General features: G+C 36.0%; 1 long non-coding RNA gene across 1 annotated transcript in view; it reads left to right on the top strand.

The window, feature by feature from the left end:
- The window catches only part of LOC148940293 (uncharacterized), a 420,861-nt gene extending 403,789 nt beyond the window's left edge, over positions 1 to 17,072 (top strand). Inside the window, exons 2-3 of the long non-coding RNA XR_016143476.1 lie at positions 14,476 to 14,678; positions 17,005 to 17,072. This is a non-coding gene — a long non-coding RNA (uncharacterized LOC148940293). The remainder of the gene's footprint in view (positions 1 to 14,475; positions 14,679 to 17,004) is intronic.
- The last annotated feature ends 972 nt before the right edge of the window (positions 17,073 to 18,044 follow it).

Below are 18,044 nucleotides of genomic sequence, written 5' to 3'. Positions count from 1 at the left end.
AGTAGACTAGCACAACATCTGCCAGAAATGACTTCACTGTTAAAACTACTAAAAAAGAAAAGAGTAGTGGCTATCAACCTGCTTATCTTTTGTTGCCCTAGAGTATCCCTTGATTTAGTTTTAAATCTCCTCAAGTCTCTCTGAAAAAAAAAACTAACACCCATCCTAAAACATTGAATCTATGCAATATTGACCACCTGGATGACTTATACTTTTTTATCATGTAAAAATTAGTTCATGTAGTTAAGTTTTTCAGGTATGTTCCGCAAGTTCAATTATAAGAGCAGAAGTAATAATAGTAGTAGCCCTGGAAATTTCAACTTGAAACCCTCAGTCGTTCTACTGATACTATTGATACGTCTTATTGATAAAAAGTATACACGTGGTACCTTTTTATTTAGTTTTAAAGCAACACGAGCTTCCTGTAAAAGCTTCTATTTTACCCTTTTCTTTTTCTTATTCCCATTTGGATATCTTGATAACCTGGATGCTTGATAACCTATTGACTTTGATGCAGTTCAATAACAGCAATAGTAATTGTAGCTGTTTCTTAGATATAGCCCTAACTAATAACTCTAACTAATACTGAATAACTCTTGCTGATTACCTAATTTTGAAAAATATACATTGATTTATCCCATTCCCTTGGCAGTTCCTGAAAGCTTCACATTAATAAAATTAGCCTTAATAATATTTGTAATAACAGCAGTAGTAATACTACTACTACTACTAGTTTTAGTGAGAATATACCGTCAGTCGGGTATCAAAATGTTATATCTCCCTAATTGATAATAAGGGGAGGGGGGTTAATGAATGTACAGGCAAGTGTTTTTTGCCCTTTTTAAGGATGGGAGCTGTTTTGCTGACACAAAAGTCCATAAAGACTACACCGTTTACCAGGATCCTCTGGAACAGTGGATCCCAAGTTGCTTTATCTATTTAACGTTTTGCAATTAGTTCCACTATGCTAAATTTTTCCAACATTTTTGGATTATTGGCCTGTTCGTCAGGAAAAGAATAATCGGGCTGGACTTCGGAACTTTGTCGGATCATGGTGGTCCCTTAGGAGGCGGCTTCTTAAAGAACAAAATTTAGCCCCTAGTAAAAGCAAAGTTTTAAATAATAAAAAAAATTGTACAGGCAAGAAGAATCGCACATGATTTAAGAATGGCAAAAATTGTTTTGAATAACTTTAATGATAAAAGCTTGTAATATTTGTAGTGGGAAAAGGCTGGGAAAAGGAAAGTGAGCAGGATCCTCTTGAAGAGTAGAGCCCAAGTTGTTTAGCTATTTAACGTTTTGCAATTAGTTCCACTATGTTAAATCTTTCGTTTAAGATTTCCACTATAGTTTTATCAAAGCTATGACGTGAATAGAAAAACACGACATTATGTTGTTATTTCTGGAGACGTCATGAAATAATATCATTACCCCATGACGTCATGAAATAAAATCATGACGCCATGACTTCAGGATTACTATATAAAAGGCCACAAAGAAACAATGGTCTCATTCATGGTTACATAATGGTTAAATCGAAGCAAGCTACACGCAAGTTAAAAAAAACAGTACTGCACAAAAAACAAAGATAACATCTTGAAAAGAGAAAATCAGAGGTTTTAAACCGACCAGGCATATCGAGGAGTAAAAATTGAGAGAGCAAAACAAAACAGGAAGGAGTTTTATCACAATGATGAAGATTATAGACATGCAAAAACTGATATTAACAAATCCGGGTTGCAGCGGTAGCTAGCAACCTAGTAAGAGAAGATCACGCCCCATAGTAAAAACTAAAGTAACCATTAACTCCTGAAAAAAGATTCAGATCAAAACAAGAAGTACATTATTAGAATCGCCTTGTCTAAAACTTCTATCTAGCAAACTTACCATTCTTTGGCTTGAATAACATAGGGAGACATAACATTTTGATACCCAACTGACGGTATATTCTCGCTAAAACTAGTAGTAGTAGTAGTATTACTACTGCTGTTATTACAAATATTACTAAGGCTAATTTTATTAATGTGAAGATTTCAGGAACTGCCAAGGGAATGGGATAAATCAATGTATATTTTTCAAAATTAGGTAATCAACAAGAGTTATTCAGTATTAGTTAGAGTTATTAGTTAGGGCTATATCTAAGAAACAGCTACAATACTACTGCTGCTATTGAACTACATCAAAGTCAATAGGTGCATCCAGGTTATCAAGATATCCAAATGGGAATAGGAAAAAGAAAAAGGTAAAAATAGAAACTTTCACAGGAAGGTCGTGTTGCTTTAAAACTAAATAAAAAGGTACCACGTGTATACTTTTTATCAATAAGAGGTATCAATAGTATCAGTAGAACGACTGAGGGTTTCAAGTTGAAATTTTCAGGGCTACTACTATTATTACCTATATATATATATATATATATATATATATATATATATATATATATATATATATATATATATATATATATATATATATAATATATATATATATATATATATATATATATATATATATATATATTAATATATATATATATATATATATATATATATATATATATATATATATATATATATATATATATATATATATATATATATATATATATATATATATATATATATATATATATATATATATATTATAAGAAATGCCCAGAAACTGGAAAAAAATATAATTTCAAGGGAGAGGCTGGTACCCCCCCTCCGCTCACCCTGGATTATTTAGGTTTATTTTTTATACCCCCTGGAATACTACTTTTACTTTTTTTGGTAATGTAATTATCAAAATTAGAATGTCTATATTTTCGTCGAATATTTGACGAAGGAAGAAATCTAGTGTTTCAGTGATTGCTCGCAACGCGTAAAAATAAACACCCTATTTACCGATTCCATTAACGCCATAATCATCCAATCGAAGAGCTGCCATCTTGGAATTACAAATTTTACGATTGTCGTAAATAGCAACTAGCTAGGGGATTTGGATCTAAATCCTGTAATTTCTTACTTTAGGAATGGAAAAGTTTCAGGTTAAATGATGCAAACTTCCTTTGGATCTTGTGCCAAACTGAATAGAAAGTAACTTGTTTCAAACCTATTTTTCTCCTTGCTTAGTGTTTTCGAATTTTTTTTTAGAAGCAACAAATTCTTAAAGCTGTCTTGTGCGTTGTTTTTTTAACTCTCCTAACTGTTTCCATAACTTTACCTAACAGCCCCCATCCCTTTGCGACAAAACCAAATGAACAAGGACATTGTTATGATGTCTTCTCAATAAACGATATATCCTATAGGTGCACATGATTAAAATGGGCTTAGTATAATGTTCTAAAAAAAATGTTTTTAAAACTGTCTTAAGTATTTTGAGTTAAAAAAAAAAAAATCTTTGGTGCTTGTCTGTTAAACAAAACATTCTCAAGCATTGCGTATATTTTTGCTGATTGTGACATCAAAGAAAACCGATTCCATACCTACAAAGACAAATGAATGTGTTGTCACACAATGTATTGGACATTGATTTGGGCTATATATTTACACATCAGGAGGGGTTGGAGTTTAGGTTAGCTTACTTTAACACCGCCCCCCTAATGTGCAAATTTATAACCCAAATTATATTATTATGTAATATAAGCATTTTATAAAGTACCAAATCTTTTATGTCTAGAAAAATAACCAGTATTGTCTTTTTTTAATCAGACAAAGCAGTCATGAGTTACCATTATAAAAATTGTAAAAATGTAACTGTCAGATCTTAAATTTGTATTATTACCACTTTTTTCGTGTGAATAATCTGAGTGACCAGTGTTTTTGATTTTCTGAATAAGAAGAAAAGGAAAGTAAAATGTCCCAATTTTAGGGTTTTCTTGGTAAAGGTTCCAATCGTTTCCTTCTTTTTCTTCTCAGGTTGTCCAATTATGGAAAATACTTACTTTTCTCTCGTTTGACTTCCAAACGGCAGCGTTATGTGTACAAGAGATTTGTTGCCTAAATTGACATCGCTAATCAAAACAATTGACGCGATTTGGCACGCTTAATGGGGAGTGGGGCTTTAGATCCTTGTTTTCCTGTAATCTGAGGATTATTTAAATGTTTCACCACTTCTTTTGTAATTTTTCCATTTCAGAAAACATTCTCCATTCCCTCCCGTGCCGAAAAGTCCTTTGTATGTTCTTGATGCGACTTTCTTTCCGAGTGAAAACAGTTAGTTTCTTGTAAATAGCCAGCAATAAGAAACTATCTACTCAAAGGTTTTTTTTAAGTTATCAGTATGATTTAAACAACTTTATTGGGAAGAATAGATGCCGCCTAAATATTTACCGAAAAAGACCATTAGAGGGACGTATATACAACAGGAATTGGCACCTTTTGGCTGTCGGGGTTGATTATTATCTACCTAAAAAAATTTACTCATATTACCTATTTTCAACTGAGTTTCTTTTTAAATCTTCTCTGCGCTAAATAACTGACAGTGGCAAATTGTCTTGTGTCGATCAAGGTAGCAACAGAAAAATGGCAAATTCTAGTTGATTAGATTCTATGTATCTTTGAAACTAGCTAAGTTGGAGAATTAAACTTACAGGACTGAATCTGGGGCCTAGTACATATTCCGGAAAGAAGTTGTTAAGCTACTACCTTTATTATTTCCTTATTTCTACGGCTTAGAAGATTGTATAGATGATAGGTTCTAAACCTATCTAAACTAAGCTTGGGTTTTCAGTCAATTTTTTATTGGCTTTAGTTTTTGAAATTACAATTCCTATTATTTCAGCAGGATTCTAACCCACATCAAGGCTTTGCTTCCTAAATTTAAGAGATAATATTTGCAAATCTTAGAAACCTTAGAAAATTAAATCTATTTCTTAAGGTTTCAATTTTTCAAAGATCGTCTGAGGTCAGGTTCCTTGAGGGGGGGGGAGATATCTCAAAATACACTCCTAGAAGATTGAGGCTCTGGATCCATTCCTGTAAGATTCATTTACATAACTCACCTACTTTCCAATGTAGAAAAAGCCCCTCGTCTAGAATTTCACCCTTTAAATTATCGGCTCTTTAAAATGACATTGTCATTTCATCGAAACTGTAAAAAGTTAGGTTGTAAAGTGAATTAGTTTCAAGGATGATATAAGAGAATCTTTTCTGAAAGAATTCAAGGACCGCTTCCCAAGGGAATAAATTCCTGCATAAATTTAGACATATGTGTTTAAATAAGGCTATGAAATTTGTTCTTTTAAAAGAAAAAAAAATTGTTTGGACGAGTGACCGAATCGTATGATTTCCCCCGCAATTGTACTTCAAATTGACTATTTTAATATTGTTTAGGCATATACCCCCCCCCCCCCCAACAAACTTACCACCCCTTCCCCTGAAATACGTTTTCAGTACGACTGTACTGGGAGCTTAATTCTGATTGGCACGCTCCTAGTTCTATTGCAAGGGGAGAAGTTCGTTCCTATAATTCAGCGGTCTCTTTAGAAATGTCTCATACAAATCCTCTTCAGAGTAGATTTTTCCTAGGAATTTTTGCCAAGTTCTCCCAGACCTGGCTAGTTTCCCACGTAGATGTAACTTTGATGGTGGAAAATCTATGGATATTTTGAAAAACATCTCGTAATATATATTTGTAGTACTAGAAATGCATTTGTATTACTATCAATAATTTGCTAGATTACACATGTTTCATTATAAAGACGGCCATAAAAGTCCCACTGGAGATGCTTGTAGAATCTCAATTGCTTTAATGAAGCGAAATTTCTAAATAATATCAACTGTTTTGGTCGTTATTGGGGTTGATTTTTTTTCTTTTTTTTATATAAGGAGTGGTGTTTCAGACCAAGGATCCTCCCTTGCTCAGATATAGTACTGAAAAAAACCTAATTGCTACTATATTAGGGATTTTACTATATTACTATTAGTAGGGTTGTTATATTATTATTGAAGAATATAACATTATTAAATTGTATAACATAAAAATATTACTATTAAATAATACAGTAGTTTTTATATTATGAAATTTATTATTAGTGGAATTGATGATTTTAGGGATGTAATTCTAGATGAAGGGCTTTAGCGCTATACTAACTAACTAGTATTGGTTAGTATATTACTATTAGTGATTTTACTATATTATTGGGGACGTGGGTGCATATTTCTCGAGAAAGAAGAATAAAATAGAAAAATGAAGAAAATATGGAGAATATCTACATTTATTTTATGTAGAAAATCCCTGCCGCATGGACTTTCCAGTAAAGAGGAATCTTCCAATTGACGCTCCCGGGTTACATGAAAAAATCTTGTTTTTGATTCATGCTTTACTCAATTATGTGTATGATACTTTCTTTCTGTTCAATCTTCCTGCCTTTCTGTTTTCTCTCCCTTTCATTTATACTTTTAAGCCGATTAAAAGGAGTAGACAGAGGGGGTTTATTTAGAAAGGGTTTAAATTATTCTAAACAGACGAATGTAACAAAAATATGGGACATATTTTTACACATGTCTTGCTTAGAAAAAATTGACTCCCCTCCCCATCTTCCCATTTTTCCGGGTAAAAATAAATATTGACTTAGCAAGAGGAAGCTTTGGGCAAGAGTATACATACGTAAGAATTATTTTGGAATGGTGTCTCATATCTCAATAGGGGGTTGAGCTTATCAAAACTCTCATGTGCCGAAAAAAAAGAAAACCAGATGAAATAATTAATGAAAACCAGATGCGAAATGTGTCAAATGACAAGTAAAAAAAATGATAGTGTATGCTCTTTGAGGACCACTCTTTTTTGCCCCCCCCCCCCCGCCCACTAACACAAAGTTAGAAGTCGCCTTGCTCCTGTCCCTCACAAAACTGGCTGTGAAAGCTCCAGCTTGATTCCCAGCCGTGAAGTAAACGGGGTAAACCTACCAAAACTGTAACTTTAGAAATACTTTTTTTTGTAAAGAAAAAAATTCCTCCTACCTTTTAATCTAGTTATTTATCCATTTACACATGTAAAGTAGCCTAATATGGATATCTTACTCCAGAAATGCAACTTTTACTCAAGGAATATATCATTGTTTTTTTTTCTTCTTTTTACTGACAACAAAACACGTAACATCGAATTCGGAACCCTTGTTCAAGGTTAAAAGTTGCTGGTTCTTTCGCATTATATGGGCCTCTCTAAAGAAGTCCAATAAGAGATGCTACAGTCAAACGGCAGAGACGCTTTGAAAAACCCGTTTTTATGTGATGATTAAATAAAAAAAAAACAAGTTTTTTTAACTGAAAGTAAGGAGCGACATTAAAACTTAAAACGAACAGAAATTATTCCGTATATGAAAGGGGATGTCCCCTCCTCAACGCCTCACTCTTTACACTAAAGTTTTTTATTTTTTAAAAAAAAGAGTTGTGAGAAAGTCAAACTTTAGCGTAAAGAGCAAGGCGTTGAGGAGGGGACAGCCTCTTTCATACGGAATTATACGGAATAATTTCTGTTCGTTTTAAGTTTTAATGTCGCTCCTTACTTTCAGTTTAAAAAACTTGTTTTTTTTATTTAATTTTTGAACATTTTTGAATAAATGCAGGTTTTGATCTTGGCTCACAGTACATGAATAATAAAAACAAAATTTTCATATTAATTTACTTTTATTTGGTTAAATGGCTTTCTCGAAACTTGTTTCATTTTATTTACGAACGTTTTTATTAGTAAGAAATATACGTAACTTACGAATTAACTTACGTAACGAACTTCTATATTCATATATTTTTAATACGTATATTAGGGGGTTTCGCCCCCTAGTCAATACTTTGCTCTTCAAGCGAAAGTTTGAATTTTGTTCCAATTCTTTAAAAATGACCGCTTAATCACAAAGGCCGTTAATTAGAATAAATAGCTCTTATGAAAGTACTAAAAAATCTCTGGCTTAAAGAATGAGGTATTGACTTGGGGGTGAACCCAATCATATATGTAATATTTTCTGTTCGTTTAAAGTTTTGATGTTGCTGCTGTTGCAGTTGAAAAACTTGTTTTTTTATATTTAATTTCTGATCTTTTCTTAAATAATGCTGAGAAGTCCAGCGTCCCCTTAATAGCAATGTCCCTTCCCCCATGAACACTTCCTTCATGGAAAGATCCTCCTACATAACCCCCGACCCCCCCCCCCCCACTACCAGGAGAAATCTCCCCTGAAAACGTCTGTACTGTATACTTCCCCATAACCAATACTATATATTAACATTGGGTAAAGTTCATAACTTTCACCCCTCCTCCCGGGAACGTCAGGGGATTAAGTCATCCTAAAAGACATACTTAGAATATTTTCGAACATGCTGAAAAAAATGGCTATCTAAAAATTTTGATCAGGTGACTTTGGGAAAAAAATGAGCGTGGGAGGAGGCCTAGTTGCCCTCCATTTTTTTGGTCACTGAAAAAGGGAACTAGAACTTTTAATTTCCATTTCAATGAGCCCTCCCACGATATTCTAGGACCACTGGGTCGATACGATCACCCCTGTGGAAAAAAAACAAACAAATAAACACGCACCCGTGATCTTTCTTCTGGCAAAAAATGCAAAATTCCACATTTTTATAGATAGGAGCTTGAAACCTCTACAGCAGAGTTCTCTGATACGCGGGATCTGATTCTCTGATATGATTTTCATTAAGGTTCTATAACTTTTAGGGGGTCTTTCCCCCTTTTTTCTTTTTTTCGAAAATCAGCCAAATTTTCTCAGGCGCATAACTTTTGATGGGTAGTATTAAACTTGATGAAACTTATATATTTGAAATCAGCATTAAAATCCAATTCTTTTGATGTATCTATTTGTATCAAAATACCGTTTTCTAGAGTTTCGGTTACCATTGAGGCGGGTCCCAATAACCAATACTATATGTTAACATTGGGTAAAGTTAATAACTTTCAGCCCTCCTCCTGGGGGCTTCGAGGGATTAAGTAATCCTAAAAGACATAATTATAATATTTTCGACCATGCTGAACAAAATGGCTATCTCAAAATTTTGTTCGGGTGACTTTGGGAAAAAAATGAGCGTGGGAGGGGGCCTAGTTGCCCTTCATTTTTTCGGTCACTTAAAAAGGGCACTAGAACTTTTAATTTCCGTTCCAATGAGCCCTCCCTTTTAATTCTAGGACCACTGGGTCGATTCGATCACCCCTGGGGAAAAAAAAATAATAATAAACACGCATCCGTGATCTTTCTTCTGGCAAAAAATGGAAAATTCCACATTTTTGTAGATAGGAGCTTAAAACCTCTACAGTAAAGTTTTCTGATACGCTGAATATGATGGTTTGATTTTCATTAAGGTTCTATAACTTTTGAGGGGTCTTTCCCCCTTTTGTTGAAAATTACCCACATTTTCTCAGCCATATAGCTTTTGATAAGTTAAATGAAACTCGATGAAACTTATATATTTCAAATCAGAATTAAAATCTGATTCTTTCGATGTATTTATTGGTATCAAAATTCCGTTTTTTAGAGTTTCGGTTACCATTGAGCCGGGTCGCTCCTTACTTACAGTTCGTTACCACGGACTGTTTGATTCAAGACATCGCTGAGAGAAATACTTTTTCTAGCGTGGTTTGATGATATTTAAAATGTTGGTTTTTGGAGTTTAGATGAGGAAAAAGGTACCTAGGTTAGGTTAGGCTACGTATTTAATATATGCAATGCTTTGCCCTCGTGACCTCACCCTAAATTGCCAAAATATATCCCCAAATTTGTTTCTAAACTATGATACAGTCAACCTATTTTATTTCACTAGCCTGAACCAAACTTGACTTTTTAGAAAGGCTTATATAATGCGAAAGTACCAAGTTGGTTGCCCTACTTACTGAGTTATCTCAGTAAGTAGCTCAGTAAATGCTGTTTCTTATGCTCTTTTTTTTACTTCGATAATCGTTTTTTGAGGAAATTACAATTTGAGTCCTCAAAGGGACTAAGAAGGTTAAGATGGCAACTGAAAACCAGAGGTCTAAAAATATTTTTCTAGAAAAAAATGTCTAGGGAGAAAAATTATCATTTCAGTAAATTTACAGTTTCCAAGATAATTTAGCAAGGCTGAAAATGAATACATCACTTGATACCTTTTTTTATCGAACAGTTCATGGTAACGAACTATAAGTAAGGAGTGACACGGGTCAATAGTAGCCGAAACTCTAAAAAATGGTATTTTGATATCAGAAGATGTATGAAAAGAAATGGCTTATTCTGCTGATTCCAAATATATAAGATTTATTGAGCTTAGTGCCACCCAATAAATACCACAAACCTGAGAAAATTTGTCTGATTTTCGAAAATAAGGGGGAAAATCCCCTATAAGCCAAAACACCTTAATGAAAACCTCACCACCAGAATCAGTGTATCAAAGAACCCTACTGTTGATGTTTCAAGGTCCTATCTGCAAAAACGTTGAATTTAGTAATTTTTGCCTGATGAAAGATCACAGATGCGCATTTTTTTTAATTTTCATTTTATTTTATTTTTTCAAAGGTCATCGCATCGAGCCACTGGTCCCATAATGTCTGGAAAGGGATCATTCGAACAGAAATCAAAAGTTCGAGTGCCCTTTTTAAGTAATCAAAAATTGGAGGGCAGATAGCCCCTTCTCCCATGTTTTTTTTCCACAAAATCGTCTGATCAAAATTTGAGATAGCCATTTTGTTCAGCACAGTTGAAAGATTTAAAAACTGCCTTTGGATATAACATGACAACCAAAGCCCTTGGGTAAAGGTCCTTAAGTTATAAAGTTTGCCCATTGCTTACGAATAGTATTGTTTTTGGAATGTTTGAGTACAATTTTGAGTGGGGGACGGGTGGTGAACTCTGCTGAGGGATTTTCAATTGAGAAGGAAGTTTATGGAGGCTCAATGTTACAGTTAAAATTTTACACTGTGGGAATATGCCAAAATGTCCTGGTCTAAACAACAACAACAACAACAACAAAGTAATACATTATACCTACATCGATCATTACTATAAAAATTTCAAGCCTTCCAATCACTTCCGACTATTAAAAATGGCACTAGGCCTTTCGATTTCCAATCGAATGAGCCCTTTTTGAGTTTCTACGACAACACTTTCTATAAACACCTTATATGCCCCGAGGGCATAAATCACAACCCTTACCCTAAGAGCTGTGAGCATGGTTGTCATCCTCTAAGACCTAATTTTCAGAATTTTCAACTACGTTAAACAAAATGGCTATCTCAAAATTTTGATTGGATGTGTCCGTGAAAATGGTGGGCGTGAGAGGGGCATTAGTCGCTCTCCAGTCACTTTCAACTATCAAAAAAGGCACTAGCCAATTCAATTTCCAATCAAATGAGCCCTTTTGAAGTTTCTACGACAGCACTTTCAATAAAAGCCTTATATGCCCCCAGGGCATAACTTACAACCCTGGCCCTGCGGGCTGGGGGAGGGTTGTCATCCTCAACGACCTAATTTCCAGAAACAATGCAACGTTGAACAAAATGGCTATCTGAAAATTTTGATTGGGTGTGTTTGGGGGAATGGTGGGCGTGAGAGGGGGTTATTTGCCCTCCACTCACTTTCAACTATTGAAATGGGCACTAGTCCTCTCGATTTCTAATAAAATGAGCCCCTTTTGAGGCTTTTATGACAACTCCATCTATAAAAACCTTATATGCCCCCAGTGCATAACTTACAACCTTTGCCCTCGGTGCTCTGGGGGGTTTGTCATCCTTTAACACATAATTTTCAGAACTTTCAACTACGTTGAACAAAATGGTTATTTCTAAACTTTGATAGAATGTATTTGGAGAAATGATCGGTTTGAGAGGGGGGTTAATTACTCTCCACTCACTTTTGACTATTAAAAAGGGCAATTTCAATTTTCAACCAAATGAACCCGTTTTGAAATTTCTTCAGCAACTTTCTACATAAACCTTATCTACCCCCAGGGCATAACTTACAACGTTTTAGGATATCATCCTAAAAGACCTAATTTCCAGAACGTTCGACTACTTTGAATAAAATGGCTCTCTAGAATGTTTGACTGGATGTGTTTGGTGAAAAGGTGGGCGTGAGAGGGGGGTTAGTTGCCCTCAAATCACTTTTGAGACTATTAAAAAGGGCTATCGAATGAGCTCCATTTCAAGTTTCTACGACAAAGATTTCAATAAAAACTTATATTCCCCTAGGGAATAACTTATAACCCTTGCCCTGAAGACTGTAGGGGGGGGGGGAGTGTTCTAATCAAAGGTATAATTTCCTGAACTTTAAACTGCTTGGAACAAAATGGCTATCTCAAAATTTTCATTGGATGTTTTTGGGGAAATGGTGGGCGTGGATGGGGGGTTAGATGCCTTCCAATCACTTTCGACAGTTAAAAAAGGCGCTAGCCATTTCAATTTCGAATCGAATGAACCATTTTTGAAGTTTCTACGACAACGCATTCTATAGAAACCTTATATGCCCCAAGGGTATTACTTACAACCCTTGCCCTGACAGCTGTGGGGGTTGTTATCCTCAAAGACCTATTTCCAGAACTTTCAACTATGTTGAACAAAATAGCTATCTTAAACTTTTGATTGGATGTATTTGGGGGAAAGGTGGGCGTGAGAGGGGGGTTAGTTGCCCTCCAATCACTTTCGACTGTAAAAAAGAGAACTAACCCTTTGAATTTCCAATCGAATGGGGCTTTTTGAAGTTTCTACGACAACGCTTTCTATAAAAACCTTATATGCCCCCAGGGCATGACTTACAACCCTTGCCCTGAGGGGTGTGGGGGAGTGTCCTCCTCAAAAACATAATTTCTATCTAAAAATAAACTACGCTGAACAAAACTGCTATTAAAAAATAGGAGTGGATGGGTTTGGGGGAAAGGTGGGCTTGAGAGGGGGGTTAGTTGCCCTCAAACCACTTTCAACTATTAAAAAGGGCACTAGACCTTGGAATTTCCAATTGAATGAACCTTTTTTTCAAGTTTCTACGACAAAGATTTCAATAAAAACTTATATGCCCCCAGGGCATAACTTATAACCCTTACCCTGAAGACTGTGGGGGAACTGCCCTGCTCAAATATATAATTTCCTAAACTTTAAACTGCGCGGAACAAAAAGGCTATCTGAAAATTTTGATTGGATGAGTTTGGGAAATTGTGGGCATGGAAGGGGTGTTAATTGCCTTCCAATCACTTTCGACTATTAAAAAGGGCACTAGCAATTTCAATTTCCAATCGAATGAGCCCTTTTTGAAGTTTCTACGACAAAGTGTTCTATAAAACCTTATATGCCCCCAGGGCATAACTTAAAACCCTTGCCCTGAGGGCTGTTGGTTACCTTCCATTTACTTTCGACTATTAAAAAGGAAACAAGCCACTCCGATTTCCAATTGATTGAGCCCTTTTTGAAGTTTCTACGACAACTTCTTCAACACGAAGTGTCCTGGTCTAAAGAAAAAAAAATACACTGTGCCAACATCGTTCTTATCTGCCCTAAGGGCATAGCTGAAAACCGTTGCCCTAAGGGTTTTGGGGGAGTGTCCCCCTCAAAAACATATTTTCTATCTGGAAATCAACTATGCTAAAGAAAATGGCTATCTCCAGATTTTGACTGGACGTGTTTCTGGAAATTGTGGGCGGGGGGGGGGGGGCTAGTTGCCCTCCAATCACTTTTGAAAAATAAAAAGAGGACTAACCACTCCAATTTCCAATCGAATGAGCCCTTTCGATGGATAAATTAGGAGCACTTTCAATGGGTCTATGGACCATACAGTTAAGTTGTAACGAACAACTAGTTACATAATGTCCTGCTTATCTACCTAGTGGCCCCAGGTCTCTGAAATAAATCGAAAATTTAAATAGGATACAACCCGAACATGATTGTAGAAGAAAGACTGGGGATTGTGACGCGCAGTTGCATGCTTCCGATTGCAAGAGGCATGACTGTAAAATGTCACATTCATGTGTAGTAGCATTGCAAAAACAACAAAATGATGATATAAATATGTGGCGAGTCAACCAAATTTCATCCTTTGGGTCCAGGAATGGTTTTCGGTTGTCCTGGTGGTCACCTGCAAAGACAATGGATTTAGACCTTTAGCGATTTAGCATGGGAGATACAGATTAGAATCACTAGCTCAATTGACGACGTAGCATCTATTAACTTCGTTAAAGGAAAATAAAAATAAAAGAGAATGAAAAATTTATATAATTAATCTGCAATGCTATAGGATTTATGCTGAAATTTATTTTTAAGTTGTGACTAGTTGGCATTTCTTATTGAAGAATTATTTTAAGGTTCAAGCACGGTCTGCACGAAGTTGGCCTAAGTCAGCTTGGGAAAATCTTGGCAGGTTAAGAAGACTAGTTGACTGTAAGCTGGTAAATCACTTGGGATAGACTAAAAAAACAGGAAAAATAATTACCAAACACTAGATTGCGTTGATGTTTATTCTTTTCGACACTAATGCCAGTTTCCACACTTGTGATTTTCTCTTAGTCAATGGTAATGCCTGCATGTGTATATTTTCAGGAGTATATTGAATGCTGACGTCAGTCAAACAGTCATCAACCAAATGTCCAGTCAATATCTAGATGCAGTTTGTATATATGGACCTTCTTGAGACAGGTATGGAGGGTGACAGCTTCACAGTAGTTCTAGACAAAGGGACTTTAGACGCTTTAGCTTCAGAGGATAATGAAGAATCACGCCAAAGAGCCATTAGTTATTTTAGAGTAAGTTTTTTTAGAGGGCTCTGTCACCCTGGTTATTCTTTAAATTTCAACTGACCTAAAATATGCTCTAGTACACAAATGACTATTTGATTAAAAATAATTATTAAAAAAATATCATTATACGTCACACCGGCCCATATCCAACCGGAGTGGTACATCCTGTTTGCATATGCTATCCTCCGGTCTATTGCGAATAAATTAGGTGGGGTAATTGCGCTTGTCTCTTCCATTCTTATTCTAATTTCTCTACCATTTACGTTTAAGCCAGAGTTCCGAGGCCTTGAATTTTATTCTGTTGCTCAACCCTTGTTTTGATCATGGGTTTCAGTCTTTTTACTTCTCACATGAATTGGAGAACGACCTGTGGAAGAGCCCTATATTGTCTTTGGCCAGATTCTCACTTGCCTCTATTTCTCTTATTTCCTATTTACCCCCATTATGATTAATATAAACGACAAAATCATCTAGTGTTACCCCTTGGCTGACTAAAGCGTCTGCTTTGAAAGCAGAATAAGGCTGATCACACAACCAGGGGTCTTTAGGGCTAACCACCCTGACAAAAGCCTCAATACAAGCAAAGAAATATTAAAGATACTAGTAGTAGGCTCTTTCAATACAGATACATTAGATTATCGTACCGATAGCGGGGGTAGGATCCTCGTCTTCAAAGGTAAAAATAAACGACGAGAGAGAACAAAACGAAGCTCATACCCCCGAAAACAACTCTAAACAAAAGGATATGAAGAGAATACTAGCGTATTCAGATAGTATAAGCGCAAAGCCGACCCCCATGTATTCTGTGTTAAACCCTGACACTAACTCAGATTCCCCCCCCCCCCGGCCAAATCAAAAGGGGTACGATTGGTTTCTGCCAGGATTGTGATAAATCAGCAAACTCTTAGGGGGAGACACAAGTACAAGGGTCACCCCAGGTAAGAAGACTTTTAGGTAGGTTCCCCCCCCCCAAATCAAGATTTTTAAATAGTATTAAAGGAGAAAGAATGAGAATAGCAAAATATACTTCATAAGAAATAGTCTGGGACCCTGCCCGAATTCTTCCCAGCAAAGAATATTTGGAATTAGAAGACCTGCCAGCCACCATGACTCTGTAAAGTGCCACTCTTATAGCACAAATAACCAAGAGAAATGATAGGCTTAATTTTGCACCATAAGATGTAAACGGAATTGGTGTTCACAAAAAGAAAGAAAGAAATAAGCTGAAAACCGGAGCCCCAAGATACGGTGTGAAATTGGAGATTACCGGGAGTGAGACCTTCCTGCAAAAGAGTTGGATTCCGTCAGAGTTTGATCCCAGGGTTCCTACCTTGTTTGGGCTCTTCCGTAACTGGATGTACCTTAGGACCTTTCCTTCTAGTAGTGTTTGAAAAGCGACTGAAGAAAAACCATATAGATCATCTATGCTCGTGCTATCAACTAAGTATCTTATAAATAGATCCTAAATCTAATGCATTTGTCTGCCAAGCTGATATAAAAACCCAAGAGGTCCTTTCGTACTATCCCGAATAAATTTGTCTTGGGTGTAGAAACTAACCTGGATTACGCCGGTCTGAACTCATATCACTTAGGGATTTAATAGTCGAACAGACTACCTAGCTAGACTCCTGCACCGAGTAGGGCCCCTGAACCAACATCGAGGTCGCAAACTCTTTTGTCGATTTGGACTCTCAAAAGGAATTACGCTGTTATCCCTATGGTAAATTGCTCTCTTTTCATCTACGGATCAATGATCATTAATTAATGTGTTTATGATCTCGAGTGTTTATTCTCTTCTCAACGTCGCCCCAACCAAACATCCTTTTCTTTCCCCCAATTACCTACCGTTAAATGGAAGACTCAGATGTAAAAGATCTATAGGGTCTTATCGTCCTCCAAGAGTATTTAAGCTTTTTCACTTAAAAAATAAATTCAACGAAATGCGGGAGACAGGCCGCCTTTCGTCAGACCATTCATTCAAGCCTCAAATCAAGAGGCTAATGATTATGCTACCTTCGCATGGTCAGTATACCACGGCCCTTTAATTAATCAGTGGGCAGGCCCGACCTCCTAGAGTTGGGAGGCGATGTTTTTGTTAAACAGGCGGAGGCGAGTTTTGCCGAATTCCTTCCGAAATTTTCAGAACGGATTCTATTATATTTTTATAGTTCTACTAATTTTAGCAATGTGATTGCTAAATTTTAGTATTAAGCACCGGCTAGTTTGCATTGATCAATTTTAAATTATTATCTTAGTAATAATGGTTGTTACACCCTGGCAACTTTTAAGCCTATTTATCTCGCTGATGATATTTTGATACAATTTTTTCTAGAGCTCGTCCCCTAGAAAATCTTCCTTGTGGAGTACCCTGTAGGAATAATCTTCAAATAAGATATAAAGTACCGAAATATTTAATAAACAAAAAGCAATCTTGAAGGGAATTATGTAACAGTCATCTTTAATTGATGCAGATCACCTTATTTCGGGATTTGACGATAGCGATCGAAATTAAATAAACCCTGATACAAAAGGTACAGTACCTAAATTCTTTGAAACTAATAAAAGTTTTATTTTTCAGTACTTGGTTATGAGTGAACTTAATTCTTTTACTAATATAATATTACTTTAAATAACGGCCATGAATGAAGATTTAAGGAGCACCCTAAAGTATCTTCTTAGTGTAAGTAAGATTTTTATTCAAACTCCCTCCCCTCTTTCAAGATGGACCTTCCGGTACACCTACCTTGTTACGACTTATCTCTTCAGTTAAGAGAGTGACGGGCGATGTGTACATCTCTAGGACCCCCCTTCAGTGTGCTAAGTCTTACTTCTAAATCCACCTTCTTTCCTATGCTATTATAGAAATTCAGTGTGAGCTCCCATTGTAACCCACTCTCTCCCGAGCATGCACTATACCTTGATCTGATTTATTAGCCTAAACTATTAAGAGGATCTATTTATTTATTCCTCTGAACGACGGTATATAAGCTGCATGACTAACTCGGGTCGATTTCTTCGTGGACTGTCGTTTACGGGGCAGGTTCCTCTAGTAGGTTTCAAACCACCAAATTCTTTAGGTGTCGATCCTACTACCCAGGTTAATTAAGGATGGACTAATAGGGTATCTAATCCTAGTCATTTGGCCACCTAAAAGGCACTTTAACCAAGGAGTTTAAGATAAGTGCAGATTTCACCCTTATTAAAATAAGACACTTTTGTGTCAAAGATCCCTTATTCACCTAAAGTGTTTACTTTAGGGTCATGTATGACCGCGGATGCTGGCACAGGATAATACCCCTATCTTCTCAATCGCTGTCCCTAAAAATAGATAATAATGCCAACCACTGCACCACCAGTCTAAACAAATATCTT

The sequence above is a fragment of the Artemia sp. Qi Xiang Cuo genome, chromosome 20 (genome assembly GCF_049724085.1).
Source record: "Artemia sp. Qi Xiang Cuo chromosome 20, ASM4972408v1, whole genome shotgun sequence".
Taxonomy (NCBI): domain Eukaryota; kingdom Metazoa; phylum Arthropoda; class Branchiopoda; order Anostraca; family Artemiidae; genus Artemia; species Artemia sp. Qi Xiang Cuo.
The sequence above is the reverse complement of the archived record's forward strand: the minus strand, read 5'-3'. Positions and strand labels throughout refer to the sequence as shown.